This window comes from Martes martes (genome assembly GCF_963455335.1).
Source record: "Martes martes genome assembly, chromosome: 9".
Classification (NCBI taxonomy): Eukaryota; Metazoa; Chordata; class Mammalia; order Carnivora; family Mustelidae; genus Martes; species Martes martes.
In genome coordinates, this window is record NC_137896.1 from 29888880 (window position 1) to 29908475 (window position 19596).

Here is a 19596-nt window from a genome sequence, read left to right on the forward strand (position 1 = left end):
TGGTGATTCAACAGCAAAGAGAACAAGCACAGCCCTGTCCTCAAGATACAGTAACAGATGGATAACAGGAGACTGTTCTAGCAAGGGAAGCAGGTGCTAGGGCAGCACACAGAAGGGCACCTAATCTGGACGTGAGTGGGGTCCCAGGAGCTGTCTGAAGGAAGCGATATCTAGGCTGAGGCCTTGGGGATGAGAAGGAACTGGCAGAAGTTTAGGGCAGAGTGGTCCAGATGGAAGCCACACGCACCCCAGAGCTGTGCAAGATAGGGGAGGGGGGTGCATCTGGGACCTTGACCATGTCAAGGAGTTCGAGGTGCTGTGGGAGGTGTGGTAGGCTGAATAATGGACCCAAAGGTACCCATGTCCTAATCTAGGGAGCCTGTGAGTGTTACCTTGTACAGTACAGGGAACCCCCCAGGTGTGATTAAATTAAGGTTCTTGGAATGGGGAGACCATCCTAGGTTATCTGGGTGGACCCTGAACGTAGTTACACATGTCCTTATAAGAGAGGCAGAGGGAGCTTCTGGAACACCAACCCCAGCAGAGAGACAGAGAGACGGGAAGGTACTAAGCTGGATGAGGATGGAGAAAGGGGCTGCGAGCTAAGGCACACGGCTCTCCAAGTCAGAACAGGCAAGCAAATGATTTCCCCGCCCCCCGCCCCCCGCCCCCCAGAGCCCTCCTGACATCTGTGTTTGGGCCCGATGAAACCCATTTCAGACCTCTGGGCTCCAGAATGTGAGAGAGTAAATTTGTTGTTTTCAACCACCCCATCTAGGATGGTGTTTACAGCCACCCTCAGGAGACCAGGGGAGGGTGTGGTTGGACTTGAATGTTGGAATAGCTGCCCCACGCAGCCTACTTTGAGAAAGGATTGTGGCAGAGAACAGAGGCAGGGGGACCCCTGGAGGGGCCTGACCCGGGGAAGGGGACGATGGGGGCAGGTTCACTGCGTCTATAGGATTTAAAGAGGCAGCGGGAAAAGTAGTGATACACCAGTAAAAAGATTTGGAAAAGGGTCCAAGGCCAGAGTCACCGTGGGGATAAAGGCAGAGTCCAGGATGATGCAGGGCTGGGGGTGGTGTCACATTCGCACGCGGCAAGCTGAGGAACAAGGGCTGACTTTGAGAGAGGCCCACGGAACCCTTTGGGGCAGACGACAACAAGCATAGCCAGGTCTATGGCCCGGGAAGGCAACTGATTGGAGCTCCCAGTGAGGGAGGTCTGGGACGCACAGAGGGCTCGGATGCACCCAGTAGGTCAGCTATGGGCAGAGAAAAAGGAGTCTAAGAAAAGGAGGGAGACATGTTGCCCCGGAAGACAAGAGAATAAGATGCCTTGCAAAGGAGGCTGGTCGGCAGAGCCAGAAGCTGGTGGTAGAAGCCCAAAAAAAGAAAGCCCAGATCAGCCTCGGGGCAGTCATGGGGGACCTCAACCAGAGCCCATTCTGCAGCCTTCCTGGTGTAGAAATCGGATTAGCAGTGCCTAGCCATCCACAGAAATTCTCACCCTGAGTGTTCGAGTCTTCCTCCAACCAGGGAAATGTTGTTCTAGTCTTCCTTCGTTCTCTTCTCTTCCTTCCATTCTTGGTTCGGCAACATCTCTAGCCGCTCTCTCGAGCACTGTTCAACTGTCCATCCATCCATCCACCCAATCATCCATCCCTGCCCCTATCTCCCCCAAGTACCATCTCATTTACTCATTACCTTCCATCTCCTTCTTCTCCTTAGAATTCTGCAGCTTATCTTCTAACTCATGGATTGGGTTTTGCGCAGGACTCTTTTTTTGTTCATTGCCTCTATCATAAGCTATAATTTAGTAATTTCATTCTGCATCTGAAAGCAGTCTGTCCTGTTCTCAAGACAATTCCCTTTGATAGCATGCCCTCTTAAATCTACGGACCACACACCAATTAGGGAATTTAAGTCTTCTCTATAGTTACTAAAACTACTTGGTACTTGAGAAAAAATAGGCAGATCAATGAAACAATACAGCATACAGAAATAGACCCAAATATATTTGGGAACATAGAATGTGGAGAGCATCTCTAAATAGCCAGGGAAAGATAGATTAATTTTTAAAATGTTGTTGGAGAATTGACTGACCTTTGGAAAGGGGAGGTTGGGGAAGCTAAATCCCTACCTTACTCCTTCCACCAAAAGAAATCATAGATGAATAAAAAATTTAAACATTAAAACATAAAATACTGAAAGGAAACATAAGATATATATCAACATGAAGTGGGAAAAACTCTGCTGTGAAAGACCCCAAATCTAGAAGGCACAATTGAAAAAAAAATAAGGAAATGAAACCAATCTGTAAAAATTTCTGACTTCTCTTCAGAAAGAAAAAAAAAAGTTTACCCTATCCAAAGTCAAAAGTCAATGACAAACTGAGAGAAAACATTTACAATACAATAGACAAAGGGTTAATGTCATTAATTTGTAAAATTAGTAAATCCATAAGAAAAAGGTCCTATACCTAATACAAAATTGGGCAAAGAACACAGTTAATTCACAGTTAATAAATAAATACAAATAGTTAATCGATTTATGAAAAGATGTTCAACCTCCCTAATCACTATTTTTTTACTTGCCAGACTGTTATAAATCAAGTAGTGTGATGGCCCAAATGTAGGGATTCTCCAAGATTCCATCACTACCTGTTGGGGGATCTCAGCTAGGCCATCGCTGTGTATCAGACCCCCGGGCTCATGTTGCCCAATCTTTGTCTCCAACCTGAACTTCTCCCCACCTTTTTTCTTACCTTTACAAATCTTGAGTTTGGGGTGTTAGGAAAACACTTAATAGCCTACCACATTGTTGAATTAAACTTACAGGTCACTGATTCCAGGACCTGACCCCTTCTTTGTCTGTCTCAAGGACAGCAATGTCTACATCTCTCTTCAGAAACTTTCCAACCATCACCACAAATCGCTGGCCACCTCCAACCGGTTGGGGGGCCTTCAGGGGGCAACGTTGAGGGGACAAGGTCAGCTAAATTAACATTCACTTTAAGGCAAACACAGCAGCAAAGCTAACAAAGGGCCGGAAATTTAGAGTTCAGTCTGATATTCCTCAAACAGAGTATTGTTCCTCACACAAGGAAGGGTCGAGGAAGATGGTTGATGGGGCTGGAATGTGGATTCAATGGGACACTTCCTCCAAGGTCACTTGCCTAAATCTGCAGCCTTGGGCAGAGGGACTGGTTCAGCTGGCTTGCTGCAACTCTTTGGCCTTGTCTGTTATTATCAAGAATTTATGGGGCTCTCCGGGACTCCAAAATGCCTCGTAAGAATCATTTGCCTGCAATGCTTCCATGATGCCTTGAGAACGGCAAAGGGGCAAGTGGCCATCACCATCTTTTTGAGGAAGAGAGAGCATGATGGAGAGGAAGGTGGGTCTTCCCCTGTGGGTCAGCATCTCAGACACAGAACTGAAACAGCTCGCGGTGCCCACCCAGAAAAAGAAGGGGAGAGAAATGAACGCAAATGAAAGGACGACTTAGACACAACACATAAATTTTATAGAAAAGCAACTTTCAAAAAAAACTATTCATAAAAAAGTCATTAACGCAGAGTTGCTCTTTGGAAGTCTAAATCATATTAAAACCGACTGACCTCCTTCTAGGAACATCATTGTTCACACCTCAAGAATTCTAAATCGGTACAACTTCCCTGTAGAAAGACTTTCAGAGGGAAAATGTGTATTGAAGCACATCTGCTAAAAGGTCTGGAGGTGTGTGTATCATTGGGCCTGCCACACTGGGACAGGAGCCTCCCAGGGCTCAGTCACATTGGAGACCCATTGGGGCCACCAAGTAATCAGTCCTTCCTTCTGACCCGGACTTCACGCCCTGGCAGAATGTTCTAGGTTCTCTTCAGCTCCATCAAATGCCTGGGCAGTACCATGAACCTTGCTAGTGGTGGATGGGAAGACCCATCCATTACTTCCTGCTTGTACAACCTTCCCTAAGATCCAAGAGAATGTTTTGACAACTGGAAGTTTCCTCAGCCATTGGAGGTGATGACATCCCAGCCACAGAGAACTTTCTAGGCCTGCTCTTCAAGCTCCGTGAGTGTGTCCATCCATGCTCCACTATAGACCCAAGCAAACTCACGTGGTCCCTAGACCCTGCTCCAAAACTTAGCTCCCCCTTCAAAGTACCTTCCCTGCCCCTGGGCAGTGTTGGGGGATAGGCGCTCACACCTCAGCCAGCTCCTCACAGCACTTGCCACCACACAGAAATCATCCATCTGGTGTTTCTTTCCCCTCCTGGGCCTGGAGCTTCCCCTTTCTGGAACCCAGCCCCCAGCCTATGATTCTCTCCTGTGAATCTTCCCATGATCATTATTTTTTCAAGGGAGGGAGTAGATTCCTGCTGTCCTAGGTAAGAGGATTTCCAGAAGCAGGGCCCCACACAAGGATTTTTGGACACATGAGTTAATGAGGACGTGTTCTCAAGAGAGCCCGGTCAGCAAGTGAGGGAAGCAGGACCAGGCCAGGGAAGGAGCCGGGTGACCAGATTCATTCAGCTGGAGCCCAGCCACAGCCTGATCCCGTGGGAGCTCCGGGGTGTGAAGAGCTCCACGGACTTGGACAGGCAGGCTAGCCTCTGTACCCCTGTGCTAGTCCATCGTCAGCTGAGAGCCGCCCTGGGAGGAGGGGTGAGCTCCCACACACGGCCCTGCAAGAACCCATCTGAGGACCAGGGAGCCACTAAGACTCAGCAGGAATCCCCTTTCTCCCACCTGCCGTCGAGCAGGGAGGAAGCAGCTGCCCACCCCACACCCCTCAAGCTGGCCAGGTGCACTATGAGGCTGAGGTGCAGGGATGGGGACAGACACTTGCCAGAGCTCTGGACCAATCACAGCCCTGCAGCTGGGGCACAAAGGGGCCCTTCCTCTTCCTCTTCACAGACCTGCCCTTGCACAGGTGTCTCCAGCTTCCCCAAGAATAAATAAGGGGCCATGCAAGCCGTTGAAAGTCACCAGCTCGGCTTCCTATGAGAAAGGCAAACATCGAGCCTTCAACTTGCTCCAGGAGGGAGAGAAGGCATCCAAAGCTCTCTTCAAGGAGAGGAAAATCTGTGTTCTTAGCTCTTGGTTCCTCCAAAGCCCAGGGCCCTCACTCCCGTTCTGCCGGGCGCCTGGAAAACACGCTGAGGTTCATCTGGCCTCAGAGCCTCCCTGGGACGCTGGCTAAGCCCTGCAGTTTCTGTTCCAGCCTAGGGACCACGTGTCTCTCATCTTCTTGATCCACTGGAAGGTCCCCAGAGGGAGAAGGGCAAAGGCAGAACAGAAAGGCCGGCAACCCAGGCCTTGGCAGGAGAGCCCGGAAGAGACGAAGAATCCACTTCATTTCCTACACCGTCTTCCTGGTGGCACAGCGGGAGCCAGCCTTGACATCAGAAACTGGGGCAGGACGGGGGTGGGGGGGGAGTGGCCACTGCCCATGAACAGGACCCAGGCAGTCCCAGTCTCCAAGACAGGACAGCGAGGAGAGTGAGACAGGCTCGGGGATGGGAGGGCTTTCCACGGAGAATTCCCAGAGGGCAAACCCCAGAGAGCCCCCATCTAACCCACGAGAGGGACGTGCCACCTGCGAGGCCACAGGGGAAACCAAAGCAAGGAGAAGCAGCTGGTCCTGAGACACACAGCAGCTCAGAGGTTCTGATCGTAGGTGCTCATGAGACTCTCCCTGAGGACAGCAAGGTCGGGGGAGAGGGGGTACACGGGGTTGATTTAAAATTCCCCATGTCCAGGCTGCCCCTCATCCCAATGACATCAAACCCACTGAAAGGGGCCCAGGAATGAGCATTTTTACAGCCTTCCCCAGGGGGTGCCGATGTACAACCAGAGCTGAGAATGACCTAGAAATCTGATAGAGATAGAGCTGAGTAGACTGAGGACACCACTCAATGCGTCTCAAAACAGCCTTTCAGGAATGGAAGGAATAGAATTTTCTGAAAGCCAACTGAGTCGGGTCTTCAGCACCCCCCTCCCCATTACTAATATCTCAGTAGGGGGGAGAGGGCAGCATAGAGCATCCCAAAGGGTGGGAGTAGGCAGGGACAGAGTGAGTTGATGCAAAGGGCCCTGTGACACGCAAACCAGGGCACCAGAGCAGAGAGGGCAGGAAGTCAGCCCTGGGCCCCAGAAACAAAGGAAATGCTCACTGGAGGCCCACAGCTTCCCCTTTTGGGGCCTGTCCCCACCTCTTCTCTGAGTCCTGCCCTGCCCCCCTCCCCGGGGAGATGATCTAGAGCTCCTGGGCTGGAGTAGAAAATTCTCCTACACAGTGCTTCATATTATAGTGTTAAAGACAGTCTCGTCGGGTCTCCTGAGGGACTCTGCTTTGTAACCAAGCGGGGGTTACAGAGGAGATCAGGCTGACCCCTGTGGACTTCAGCCCCTTGGTAGAGGGGCAGGAAGACGTATCGATGGCAAACAGGAAACCCCAGCCCTATTGCGCCACCCGAGGAAGGAGACTAGAGTTGTGGCCTGGGACCCTGCCAAGTTCTAGAGATTACCAGAGATTCCACCACCTGGTTCCTGAACCTGAACCTGCCCCAGACATGGGCAAAATTCTGGCTGCCCGGAAAGCAAACAGCTCACCTTGCCTTCTACCTTCATTCAATAAAAGGCCACTTACTGGCCAGGCCTGGGTCCTCTCTGGGGCCTGTTCACCTTACTGATCCTCCCTTCCCTGAATGTACCACCTCTGCCCCCTTTTCCAGGCCTAGAGGCCCCCGGTGACCTACCCACACGGCTCTCCCAGTCACTCCGCTCAGGAAAGAGTCTGGCCCAAATGCCACCAAAGCGGGAGCTAAGGTCAAATGTCTTGAGTGTACGGACGGCACTCTCTCAGCTTTCCATCTGACTGTGAATAAAGGCTTTCATTCAGTCCCCACCCCAAAAGCATGCTAAGAATCATGAAAGGGGAAGTGGAAGATATTTGGTAAGAGGTGGGCAGGTGGAAAAGGGCTTAGCTCAGGATAACTAGAAGACTGGTCTCGGGAGGCACCTTGACGCCTGTTTCCCCCATCAGTCAAGAATAGAACAATCACACTATTATTATTAGGCTAATAACAAGACACCAGATGTGAATCATAGTCAGCCACCATAAACGAGAGTTCACTGTGGGCCACCTAGTATCTGCTTTGGCTCGTTTCATCCCCACAACAACCCCATGGAGAAACCTCAATATCCCCATTTTGCAGATGAAGCAAATGAGGCACAAAGAAGCAAAGTCACTGGTCCCCAAGTACACAGCCAGGAGGGGGTTGGGGGTCAAACATGGAACTGTGTGAGTTCTGGCAAAGCAGAACCCTCTTGAGGTAAGGGGAAAAAAGAGTTTTCAGCTAAAACTCGACTGAGCCAGCAGTACCCTAGAGGAGGGGTTCTCACACTGGAGTGTGGACCAGAAGGCTCTGGAGGGCTCGTTCAGTACAGATTCCTTTCCCCCACCCCCACCCCAGCGACTGATTCAGTCCTTCTGGATGGGGTCTGAGGACATGCATTCCTAACGAGCCAACTCCTCAGTGATGCCAGTCTTGCCGGTAACAAGGCTCTAGAAGCTTTATCTTCTTCCTTACAAGAAAGAACCCACCGGGAAGGCTTTATTTTCACCATTTACAGATGAGGAAACAGAAGGTCCTAGAGGTTAGGAAACTCGTTCCAGGTCACAGAGCGGACATGAAGCTCAGGGCTCCTTCTGTGGTGCCCCGGCTAAGCGCTGGGTATGGGCGGCTTCCGCTGCCAGCCACAGCAGGCCCAGGGGGCCCGGGGAAGGTGGGGGCAGTGAGTAAATAGCTGGACGGACAGGATGTAGGTAGAGACCCTGCAGGGGCCAAGGATAGAGACCTCAGCCAGGGACCGGGGCACCTGCCACAGACCCTAAGTCACATCTACCCTCTCTCCAAAGAATAGCTACCCCTCACCCTCATGGATCCCACAAACCACCAGCTCCCCCAGCCCAGAAAAGGCTGGGGGCCCTGACTGAGGACAGGTATGAGGTCCCTGCGGACGGGAAACACGGCTCCCATCCCCGGAGGCAGCCCCTGCCTGGCCCACGCTCTCCGGTGAGGAGCTGAGATTCCAGCCACGCTGGGCTCCCCGCCAGCAGCCTGACCTATGAAGCCCCTGCTCTTTCCGCCGCCAAATGGGACCCCAGCCCGCTCTGCTCAGGCCTTCTGTGCACAAGGCTGAGTCCCCAGGGCGGATGGGGCGGATCTGAGGAAACGGTCCTGGGATTCCTGCCAGAAGGGCCTGCCTCCCCTTCCACACCAGCGGGCGGGTGGCCAGGTGAGCGACCTGGAAGGTCACCACTGCGACTCACCCAAACAATCACCTCAGAGGCCCGGATGAACAACTATTTGCTTATAGGAAACTCCCACCAGTGTCTGCAAGATTTTGACCTTCTGATGTTTAGGAGGAAACCCAAAGTCCCTTAATCTTGTATCAGAGAACCAGGGTGTTGGAGCAGGACGAAAAAAAAAAAGGCATTAAGGAAGTAAAAACTCCAGACAGAAAATGCTGTGTGTGTGTGTATGTGTGTGTGCACGCACGCGTGAGTAGAATTTAGACTCTGGCTTGGAGGAACCAGAGATCTAGAAAGCCAACCCTCCAATTCGACAGACCCTCCTGCTTCCCTAAAGCAGCCCCTTCATCACCACCCACCAGAGGGGTCTTACCAAGATCAGCCCCTCACAGGCTAGGATTCAGCAACGTGCCAACTTCTGTGTAGCTGAGGTAGCCTGAGGAAAAAGTGGGAAGTCAGCAGAGGCCACACTGGCCCTAATAAGGGAAGGAAGATGAAACATTCCTTGACCTGCATCTCTCAAAACCAAGGTCTATTTTATAGGATAATTTCATGTGCTACCTCGGGAAGGGCAAATTAAGCTTTCCTCCACCTGATAATTATGGGATTTAGGTGGAGCCCGTCCCACAGGGAGGGCCTGAGGCCTGGAGCCCCCGCTCGCTGTCCGTGGTTAGTCGCTCAGCTATGCCGGAATGTGCCAACCTATCGGGGCAGGTGAGGACGGGTGGCCTCCAGCTCCCCATTTCCTACAAGCACAGGTTTCTTTCTGGCCATTCTTCCTGTTTACTGAGCGATTTCTCTGAGACTCATCTCTGACCTCACTTCCCCTTCCTCAGGGAACCCCAGCAGCTCTTCCTTTTTTGGTGCTAGAAGCTAAGGCTGAGCTTTGTGTGCAGAAATCTTGGGGTTTCTGCTCCTCGCTACCTAGGGCCAGGATTGGGCACCCGAGAGCCAGGATTGTGGGCTTCCTCCATGCCCCCCACCACCTCTCCCCCCACCCCTGCCAAGATGGGCAGGTTCCTGGCATTTCAGAAACAGTAAAGAAGGGAGAGCAAAGAAAGAATCTTGTGGGCACTGAGCCCTCCCCTGGGGCAGCTACTGGAGGGGGACCTCCTTTCGCCTCCTTAACACCCCGTGTGTGGAAAAATTCACCCTCACACAACAGATCTCAGATCCTTCCTAGTACCAGGAAAGGCGGCTCATCTGGGGGTTTCCAGAGCACTTCCAGGAGGCTGACGGGGGGAGTTTTCCACAAAACCACGTTCCTACCCTCCTCTGCCTGCTCTGCCACCAGCCAACTAACCCTGAAGAAAAATCAGCACCGTGCAACACAGAACCTCTCCTCAAGATGGGCTTCAAAGGCCGTCTCTGTAAAATCTTTACACTCCCCCAACTGCCCAGGATTCAAAGAGCAGCTTCCCACTGGGCACAGAAAAGACAGGCAGAGCCAGGTAAAGAAACTTCCAGAGTTCAGTGGGCAAGTCTGTCCCTCCCACACCTAAATCCTCTCACTGACTCTCTGGAGAGCCCGACAGGCCTTCTGGGAGCTCACTTACCAAGGAACTTAAAGCTTTTCACACAGAACAAGGTGTCCCATTGAAAAGCCACTTGATCCACTCCCATGACGCCTAAACAGGGCCACACGACCTGGCTTCCCAGTTCTGGGTCCTGAAGCTTCCTGACCCCTTTCACCTCAGAGTCGACACACCATCTTGCCTGCTCCCCACTCCACTGCACCACATCCCTGACTACCTTGTCACATGCACAAGAGAGCCATCCTTGTCCCAAAGGTCTCTGTGGTCAACTGTAAGCTTCCATATGGAGCTTCAGGAAGAGGGCTCCGCCTACCTAAGGCCACCACCCATCTCTCCGGAGCACTTGGGGCCTCATAGACCCCACCAGCTAATGCCCCTGCTGTACGCCAGCCTGCCCACCCCGCCTGCTGACAGAACATTCGACAGCTATACCCCCTAGCCACCATGGTGGCAATTTAACAGGTCATGGTGGGGAGTTGGCAGGTCAAGTTCAGCCCCGGGATCTGGGGCTGAAATTGAGGATGCTTGAAATTGAAATGATGAGGCTGTTGTTCTCAGCCTTCAAGAAGGATGGTCCCAATAACCCACCTCTACCAGGTTTGGACCTTTCTCACTGCAAGACGGCTCTGAGGTTCAAGGCACACCCAAGCACACCCACTCAAACCCACCACAGAAGCCGCTGTCTGGGGCCTGAGGCCCAGCTGCCAGCAACCAGCAAGCCACACCTGCAGTCAGCTCCAAGGCCAGGGGCGCTGCATTCGTCAGTGCCTGGCCACCTGCCCTTGGCTCCCCCAGGCCGACAGGGAGGTCAGAGCCTGCCCCCCACCCCGGGGGAAGATGGCAGGGTTGGGACGGATGGCCAGGACCAGGACCTCATGGCCCTGCCTGAAACGAAACCCCCAGGGACAAAACACCCCCACTCTCTCACAGGGCTCTTTTATTCCTTGTTATATAAAACATTTCTATTTCTTTGACAAATATAGGGAAGCACAAAGATTATTGAATGATTCTAATTCTATGCCATCCCTAGGACAGGCAAATTCACAAAGGCAGTATGTGGAACTGAGGTTGCCAGGGTCTCTCAGGTCAGGAATGGGAAGTTGACAGCTGATGGGTACAGGGTCTCTGGGACAACGGAAGAGCTCTGGAGAGGGAGTCTGGTGATGGTCGTACAACACTGGGAGTACACATAATGTCACTGTTGTCGTTGGAACATTTGGGTCCCACCAAATTCTTACGTTGAAATCTTAACCCAGAATGGGCTGGATTAGGAAGCAGGGTCATGACTCATGGGGATGACTAATCCCCAAAGGGGATTAGTGTCCTTCTCAGAGACCCCATGGAGCTCCCCCATCCTTCCTGCCACATGAAGGTATAACGAGAAGTCTGAGATCTAGAACAGCCTCTCGCCCACCTCTGCGGGCACCCTAATCGACACTTCCAGCCTCCAGAACTTCGAGAAAGTCATCTCTGGGGTTTTCAACTCATTCAGTCTGTGGCATCCTCTGACAAGAGACTACACAACCCCTGAATTCCACACTTAAAATGCTGAAAAGGACAAATTTTCTATTACATATATTTTACCATCACTAAAAACAGAAATATTTAACTTAAAAAAGACTAAGATCAGTATCTCCCCAAAATTCCACCACGCAGAGACAATCACTGCGAACATTTGCCTGCACATCCTTCCAGAGACAAATATAAAATGGAGGGGAGGATATATTTTGGAAAGACCACAGTTGGGTAACCTGCTTTTGAGAAATACCATATTTTTCCACGGTAATAGATGCACATCGCTCCCCTGTATTTTTTGCAGCCCCATGGTATTCTAGTATGTACATATGGAGGTGTTCCCTGCCACCCAAAAGCAGAGAGCTCCTATGAACCTTTTCGTGAGCCAAAGCGACCTAAAGCAAAGAATCAATTACCATTAATCTATATGGGAAAATGTGTTAGTGTTCCCAGACCCAAACATAATCTCGTTTAGGTTTTTCTGATACCTTGGGACACATCTTGCTAACAGATGACACAAAATAAATCAAGACAAAGCACAGATGCTCACAGACACAGTTCAAAGCTCCGGCGTTGGCTTGATGCTGAGACGGTGAGATGCTGAGAGTTGGTCCCAGGGAAGGAGCTCGGCGGGGCCACTCTCAGCGCGGGGGGCGGGGGGTGGGTACAGCCTCCATAAGGGCTCACTGCAGAACAAATGCTGAGTGCTACTTATGCTTTTTGCCTTTTTTTCATAAAAACAAAAATCCTGGGATGCCTGGGTGGCTCAGTCGGCTAAGCATCTGCTTTCAGCTCAGGTCATGATCCCAGGATCCTGGGATCCAGTAGTGCATCAGATTAGGCTCCCTGCTTAGTGGGGAGCCTGCTTCTCCCTCTCCTTCTGCCATTCCCTCTGCTTGTGTGCTCTCTCTCTCTCTCTCTCTCTGATAAATAAATTTAAGAAAATGAAAATTCTCTTTGGATTTCTTTCTGTTAACAAAACAGGTACTAATGTAGATCCTTCTCAAAAACCAAGCAGCCGGGGTACCTGGGTGGCTCAGTGGGTTAAAGCCTCTGCCTTTGGCTGAGGTCGTGATCTCAAGGTCCTGGAATCAAGCCCTACATCAGGCTCTCTGCTTGGTGGGGAGCATGCTTCCCCCTCTCTCTCTGCCTGCCCCTCTGCCTACTTGTGATTTCTCTCTGTGTCAAATAAATAAATAAAATCTTTAAAACAAAAAACAACCAAGCAGCCTAAGGCAAACAACTTTGGAAAAGCCAGGGCTACCTGGACCAGAATTAACACGTTTGCTTTTGTTGGGGTTTACTCTCCATTTCGGTGGTTATTATTACAAAGAATGCTGCAAGGGACATCCCTGTGCACATATTTTTCTGCACTTGTCTAATTATATCCCTAGGATAAGATTTCCCACCAGGGCCACCACGGAGTCCGGGACTCCCTCGGCAGGACTGTCAACAGAGCTTTGGGGATAAAAATCACAGCAGGGATGTCGAATTCTGCCACACAAAGGTCTTTTTCGCCATGTAGAATTTTCTGGGCTCTCACTTGGGTGTCTGTGGCATGGCATAGCAGTTCAGGAAAGTAGGGACTGTCCTTTCCATAAGAAACCAGTCCCCTCCTCAGGGGACACAACACGCCTGTGTCATGAAGAGAAACTGTTATGCCAGGAAGGCAGAAGGTGGCCGGGCTGAATTCCCCTTGGCAACAGGAAAGACCACAGCAGAACTCCAGGATGGCCCAGTGCCACCCAAGCGGCTGTTCAGTATCTATCACCGGTCACAGCCTAAATGTGACAGCCATGAGCAGGTGCACTCAGCTTTCTCACCTAGCCGAAGGATAGCCTCTCTCCACCAAGGCATTATAACTGGCCATTCATGAGCCATCATAATGCCTGCTCCCAGATCCTCCATGGCCCCTTCCATCTTGATCAATGAGCGGCCCATGGCTGCCTGAATGTTTGCTGTGTGCCAGGCTCTCCTCTGAATGGGCATCACAGTATGACCAGGAGACAGTTATAACTGCCATCTTACAGCTGGGGAAACTGAGGCTGAGAGGCTTTACATGACTGTTTAACTGCAGCCTGAAACCCATCCTCGGTTGCTTTCCCCCAGAAGTTGACCCTAAAACAAGGATCCGGGTGCAAGTGGAAGGGAGCTGGAAAGGGGAACAGGGAAGGGACAGCAGCCAGTGAAGGGGACCAGTTACTAGGTGACTCTGAGACACAGCATAGCACGTGCCCCCATGCCACCCCAGCAGAGAAGTGAGGGAGCTTTCATCAGTCACTGGCTGAGGCCAAGGGAACACCGGAAGGATGCTGAGAGCATCTAATATATTGCCCAATATCATCGAACTGGAAGTGATCAAATGCCATTCAAACCCCAAATCCAACACTGCATTCCTCTTTTAGAAATGAGCAGTTAACCAAACATTGAACTGCATGCCAGCCACGGGGAGAGCGCCATGCTGGTGAAATAAACCTACTTTGCCAAATCCCTTTGGGTTGGGATGTCCAAGGGAGCAAGGGTATCTTTTTGTCAAGTTTTATCAATGGGATGACCAGGGGAAAGCCCTTCTATGTCACTTTGCTCATCCCATGGGAATTAGCCAAGACCCTTTCACTGCCCCCTTCTTCGGCATAAGGTTTCCCTCTCGGAATCAGCCACAGCTGGCCTGGGCAGAGTCTTACAGCCTCAAACTGTCATCCCAAGCAGCTTCATCAGGCGATTATAGGCTCCAGAGTCCATCTGCCATCCCAGGGATGATCCCAAATGACCCACTAGATGCCCTACCAGCCAAGTCTGGAGGATGTCCCCATTTACTGTGCCCCGCTTCCCCTGTGCCTCCTGCCCTACCCTCTCCCTCCAACCTCACATACACATGCCCTCCACGGGAACCCACAAGTAAGCCAAAGAAATGAAACCAGCAATCACAGGTCTGCAGGAGCTGATCCCATCTTAAGGACTCACTTAACATTCTTCTGGAGATGCAGGAAGGTGTTTAAATAGGACGGTGTGTCATGAGGGTAGATCACTGGACCATACTGTAAGGAGCGGTGGGAGAAACAAGGAGGTGGCAGAAGGGGACCACTGCCCTAGTTTTAGAAACCCAGTGGCAGCAGCTCTCAGCAGCTCTGTCTTGAACACAGAGACTGGCTGTCCTGTTCTGTTCCAGGCACACTGCTGAGACCTGCCCAGTTTCTCACCCTGGGGGAGAGAAGGAGACCCTGGCAAGTCCCAGTCCCTTTCCTGGCCCCCCAGCAGGATTCTCTGGCCCTCAGTTCCTGCCTGTAAACCCCCTCCCAGTGAGGACACTTCCGGCCCAAGTATCCTAGGGAGAACCGAAGGCAATCATCAGGCCAGCGTTCTTTTGTGCTGTGGGACAGTCATGGGCACACCATCAGAAGCGCAGTCCTGGGCGCCTCTCCAGCCAAGTGTCCTGGTCATTCCTAAGCAGCTCACGCACAGAAGGCAGACACGAAGCTTGGCTCTGGGACTCCAGGAAATAGACCAAGAAATCAAAGCAAAACCAGTGGGTGACTGAAAGTTCCCGGGTAGGACAGCGCAGCTGAGAAACGGAAGGCTTGAGGGAGGGAAAACAGGTGTGGGGCATCTATCCCTGTTAAGTGACCTCTAAGGGAACATGAAGAACAGAAGCTCTGTAGAAATTCAGAGAGAGGGGGTTCCAGAGCCCTGGGGGTGGGATGGGACTCCCCATCCCCAGCTCATGAAGGTGGGGATGCTGCCACCCAAGGCACAGGGATGCATGCTCTGGTCTGCGCATTTGGGGGCAAGGGGCACCCCTTCCCACCCATTCCCCGGGGCATCCCCTGGAAGGGGGCATGCCTGGGGGCCCCAGGTCACCTGGCCTCCTTTCAGCCAGGCTCCCTGAAGATGTGCCTCCTTCCAGCTGGATTTCAAAAGTACAAAACTGAGGGCAAGGAGGCTGGGATACATCTCGGCTGCAACCCAGCCAGATTATCCTGTCGCCATATACGCCACCCCTGCTCTTCCGTCTTCTGAAGGGGGGTCAGGACTCATAGCCCAGCCTCCCCAGCCCAGCCCAGCCCACGCTCTGAGGTTCCCCAGGGGGGCAGCCTCTCTGACTCCCTGTCCTTCCAGACAGGGCAAGAACCACCTACCCTCTTTCCCAAACTACCCCACCTCTCCCAGCCCATCCACCATGTGGCTGTTAGCCTGTCAGGGCCCAGAGGACTGCAGTGGCTCCCAGGCTGCCTGGTTCAGAGGAGAAAGCACAGCTCAGGATCCCACTGCAGGGTCTCTGATCCCAAGTGGGAGCCTCCCAGGCTGATCCACACTTAATCCCTGGGACACCACATGTAGACACAAGTTAAAACACACACAACAACAACAACAACAAATAACCCACCTCTCCTCAAAAAACCCAATATATCTTAGCCATGAGAAGTTTCTTTAATTCCAAAGACCACTCCAGAAAAAGTTCCCAGTAAATAAGTGTGGACTGATAAGTAGAATAAATCCAACCCAGATTCCTCCCCCAGATGCTCTGGAAAGCAGGCCCCTGGCTCTGAATCCCAGCTGTTTAAAAGAATCATTGTTTCTAATTCTTTCCTCCCATTGTACCAAGATCAGCTGTGACAGGAACAGAGTCCCACTCCAGGATGAATTGTTACTTGGCAGCTCCCTGGGTCTAATTTTCATTCATCCCATTAAGGTACTTACTAGAAACCTGGCCCACGCTAGTTAGTCGGCCTCTGTCCTCTGGGAGAACCCGGATTCCGGACACCTGGGAATAAAGTATGGGCAGCATTGAGAAGCGCAGCGCTCAGCTCCTGCTGTCACTCAGTGGCGTGGGGGTGGGGGGGGGGGTGAACAAGCGAGGGCCCACAGAGAGCCCCACAGTAAGAGGAAGCCCTCCGTGGCCCTGTCGGGCACTGCGCCGCTCCGCGCTGTCCCCAGGGTTCTCCCAGTTTAAGAGCTGAATGCAAAGCAGGCGCCCGAAATGCAGAAGTGGCGGGGTCGCCCAAGGAAACTGCCCCTCTCCGGAGAGAGGACGCAAAGCTGAGGTCCCCTGCGACCTCAGCGCTAGCTCGGTAGGCGGGCGGGGAGACCGCAACGGGAAGTGCCACGAGGACCGAGGGTCCCCGAGGCCCCGCGCCCTCGACAAGTGGCCTCGGGAGCGCCGCCTGTCCTCGCCGGGTGCTGGACCCCCCTCTGGGGAACCGTCCGTTGGGCTGGGAAGATGGGGACCCGGTTGGGGTCAGACGCTCCCCAGCGCTGTCCGGGCCTCCCATCCCGGCACCTGCTGCCCGGCCCCAGCTTGCCAGGGAGTCCCGAGAAACCCGGGGTTGGGGCGGGTGCGCCGGAGGGAAGAAGGAGCCCCAAGGTTCGCAGAGGGAAGGCAAGCTTGGAGCCACAACTTTCTCCGGCCAGAAGCTGGGTGCTCAGGGGCTGGCTCCTATGCGGCCCCCGGGGGTTCCGCACTCCCGGGAACCCCCGGCGGCCCCGGGAGGAGAGGAGACCAGGGCAGGGGAATACGGAGGCGCTGACCTGGACCAGGCTGGGAACACCGCGGGAAAACTTTCGGCGGGGCTGAAGGGAGGCAGGGGAGAGAGGACCGGCCCGTGCCCGGCACCTTGCGCCCCGCATCCCGCGCCCGGTGCCCCCGCGCCCCGAACCTTGCCTGCGTCCTGAGTTGGCTGCATCGCCCGCGGAGTTGGAAAGTGGGGGTGCCTCTGCGCGGGGGTGGGGGGGCGTTGCTCCAGCCCGCGCCTGGGTCTGCTAGCCGCGGGCCCGGCTCAAATCCAGCCGGGCGGCTCAGGCGGCGGCCGCGCGATTGGGGGTCGGGCGCCCCGCCCTCCTCGCCTCCCCTCCGCCCCTCCCGCCCCCTAGCCCGCCCCCATGCCTTTATCCGTCCCTACCGCGTCCGATCGGCCTCTCTCCCGGTCTTTCTCTAGCTCTCCATCTCTCCCCCGCCCCTCTTCCCTCGCCTTTCTTCCTCCCCGCATCTCCCGCCCTCCGTCCCCTATCCCCCTCCTCCCCTCCCCTCCTCCTGGGGGGCGGAGCTTCTCCCCTCCCTCCCAGACAATGCTGGGGTTGCGCGTCCCCTCCTTCCCCTCCTGCGAGTCAGGGCTCAGGCTGCCAGCGCTTCTTCCGGGCTGGCGGGGGGGTGGCGGGGCGGGGGTAGAAGTGCTGGGGTGGAGAAGATGGACTGGCTCCCCTCACCCTATTCGCCGCTGCCCTCTTAAGCCGGATGGAGTCTTGGCCCAAGCCCCTTGGCTCGCCCCAAGCTGTGACAGCCACTCCCAGGGAATGGTCACGCCGCCCTGCAGAGCCCACCTCGAGCGCCCCGGACTCCCCAGGCAGAGGATGTGGGATTCATTTTCTAACACCCCGCCTTATTCCAAAAAGGGTTTGAGCTGAGAAGGGGCTAAGCAAGCCCCCTTCGACAGGCGGGCGGGCAGACGTGCCCGTGAGTGAAGGAAGCCAAGTTTCTTTGTCCACCTCTCACCTCCCTCACTCATCCATCCCTGGACTACGGGGACGCTCAGTGCGGAGGAAGGCTTGGAGAACCCCAACTGCGGGGCCCCTTATCTATTTCCTTCCTCTTATCATAAACCCCTCCTCCCATACATGCCCCAGCCCTGCAGGGTGAGTCTCCTTGTCTAAAGGGAAGGGAAGCTAATGGTTAATGCATAGCCAGCCCCCAGGATACAGCCGGCTCTGCTCATCCCTCCTAAAAGCCAAACATTCTTTACTAAATTCATTGTTTGGATCTTGGAATGTGTCTCCCTTAGAAACAATGTTATAAATGGTGATGTGCTTCCCAGCCCAGCCACAAAAGCCTTTGAACCCAAAGCGCAGCTGTAGGGTGGTGCCCAAGACTGTGTCAGCTACCCTGGAACAAGGAGGCCACTGATCAGCATTTTCTGTAGGGAAAAAAGAAAAAAAAAAAAAATCTATTTGTACTTTCCCCTTGACCTATAAACACAAAGCTCTCGCATTAATATTCTCCCCTACCCCTTAGCCACTACTCTGTATTGGTAAGCTGCTTTCCTTTGCAGGTAACATGAACACCATCCGGGGAATATATTTGGAGGACAGCATGTTTTCTCTATGACCTCGAGGTCAGAGCTGCACGAGAGGCACAACCAGAGCCTGGAGGGCTTCCAGGAACTCAGAAAGTCTTCTCTGAGATGCCAGCTCTTCCCTTGCCTCCCAGATGGGCCTTCCCTATGCCCCAGACACATGGCAAAGGGTGGCCCTCATTTACACCACTGGGGCTTGGAGCTCCCCTTTTAAAGACGGCAGCCAAGTGGAGCTGGAATCCCTTCGCCTTTAGTCAATCCCCCAAGAGAGCAACTCTTTGGCCCAGCTTGAGTCAGGTAACCATGCTATGACCAATCAGCTGGGGTGGGGGACTCTTGTACAAACTGGGCTGCCAGGGACCCTGCCCTTAGGCCCTGTTTAAAACAGTCCAGTCCTTGGGGTCCCTGGTTGGCTGGTTGGTTAAGCAACAGACTCTTGGTCTTGGCTGAGTTCGTAATCTCAGGGTCCTGGGATCAAGCTCTGGTTGGGTTCTGTATTCACTGGGGAGTGTGCTAGAGACTCCCTCTCTCCCTCTCCCTCGGCCTTGCTGCCCCCACACTCTCTCTCTCTTTTTCTGTCTAAAATAAATGTTTAAAAAAAAAAAGAAAAAAAGAATCCATTCCCCTCTACTTCTATTTCCATGCTGGTGAATAAATTGATTAATTCAAGATACCAGAAAACATCTTTTCATCAATTTCCCCATACAGAAGCTACAGAAGAGAAAGGAAGATTTCTTATCCTTCCAGTGGGTATAGGGACAATACATCTGTAACAGATTTAATACTTCACAAATATTAAACAGCTACATGAGCGCCCACCCTCAAAACCTTCTTTTCTTGCCACCATCCACCCCTGGGGACTGGCCCTGGATGCACATGGCTCCAGGGAAGCAGCAGATAGCACTGTCTAGAACACAGGCTGGTCAACGGAAATACAGTGCAAGCCACAGGCGCAATTAAAACTTTCTAGCTACATTGAAAATAGGTAAAAAAAAAAAAAAAAAAAAAAACACACACACACAAGTGAAATTAATTTTCATGATATATTTTATTTAACCCAATGTATTCAAAATATTACCGTTTCACCATGTAAACAATATAAAGACATGACTCATGAGGTATTTTGCATCCTGTTCATGTACTAAGGCTGCAATCGGGTGT

At 52.8% G+C, this 19596-nt stretch overlaps 1 protein-coding gene across 5 annotated transcripts in view; it reads right to left on the reverse strand.

The window, feature by feature from the left end:
* Positions 1–17349, reverse strand: part of RASSF2 (Ras association domain family member 2) — a 38443-nt gene extending 21094 nt beyond the window's left edge. For 2 of the 5 annotated variants that reach the window (XM_080814408.1, XM_080814407.1), the window contains exons 1-2: positions 17269–17349; positions 16070–16133 (exon numbers count right to left, since the gene is read on the reverse strand). The gene's annotated coding sequence lies outside the window, so the exon portion shown is untranslated. Of the gene's footprint in view, positions 1–8694; positions 8758–16069; positions 16134–17030; positions 17217–17268 lie in introns of those variants that run through there. The other 3 variants (XM_080814410.1, XM_080814411.1, XM_080814409.1) reach the window with 3 other exon arrangements.
* Between the last annotated feature and the right edge of the window lie 2247 nt (positions 17350–19596).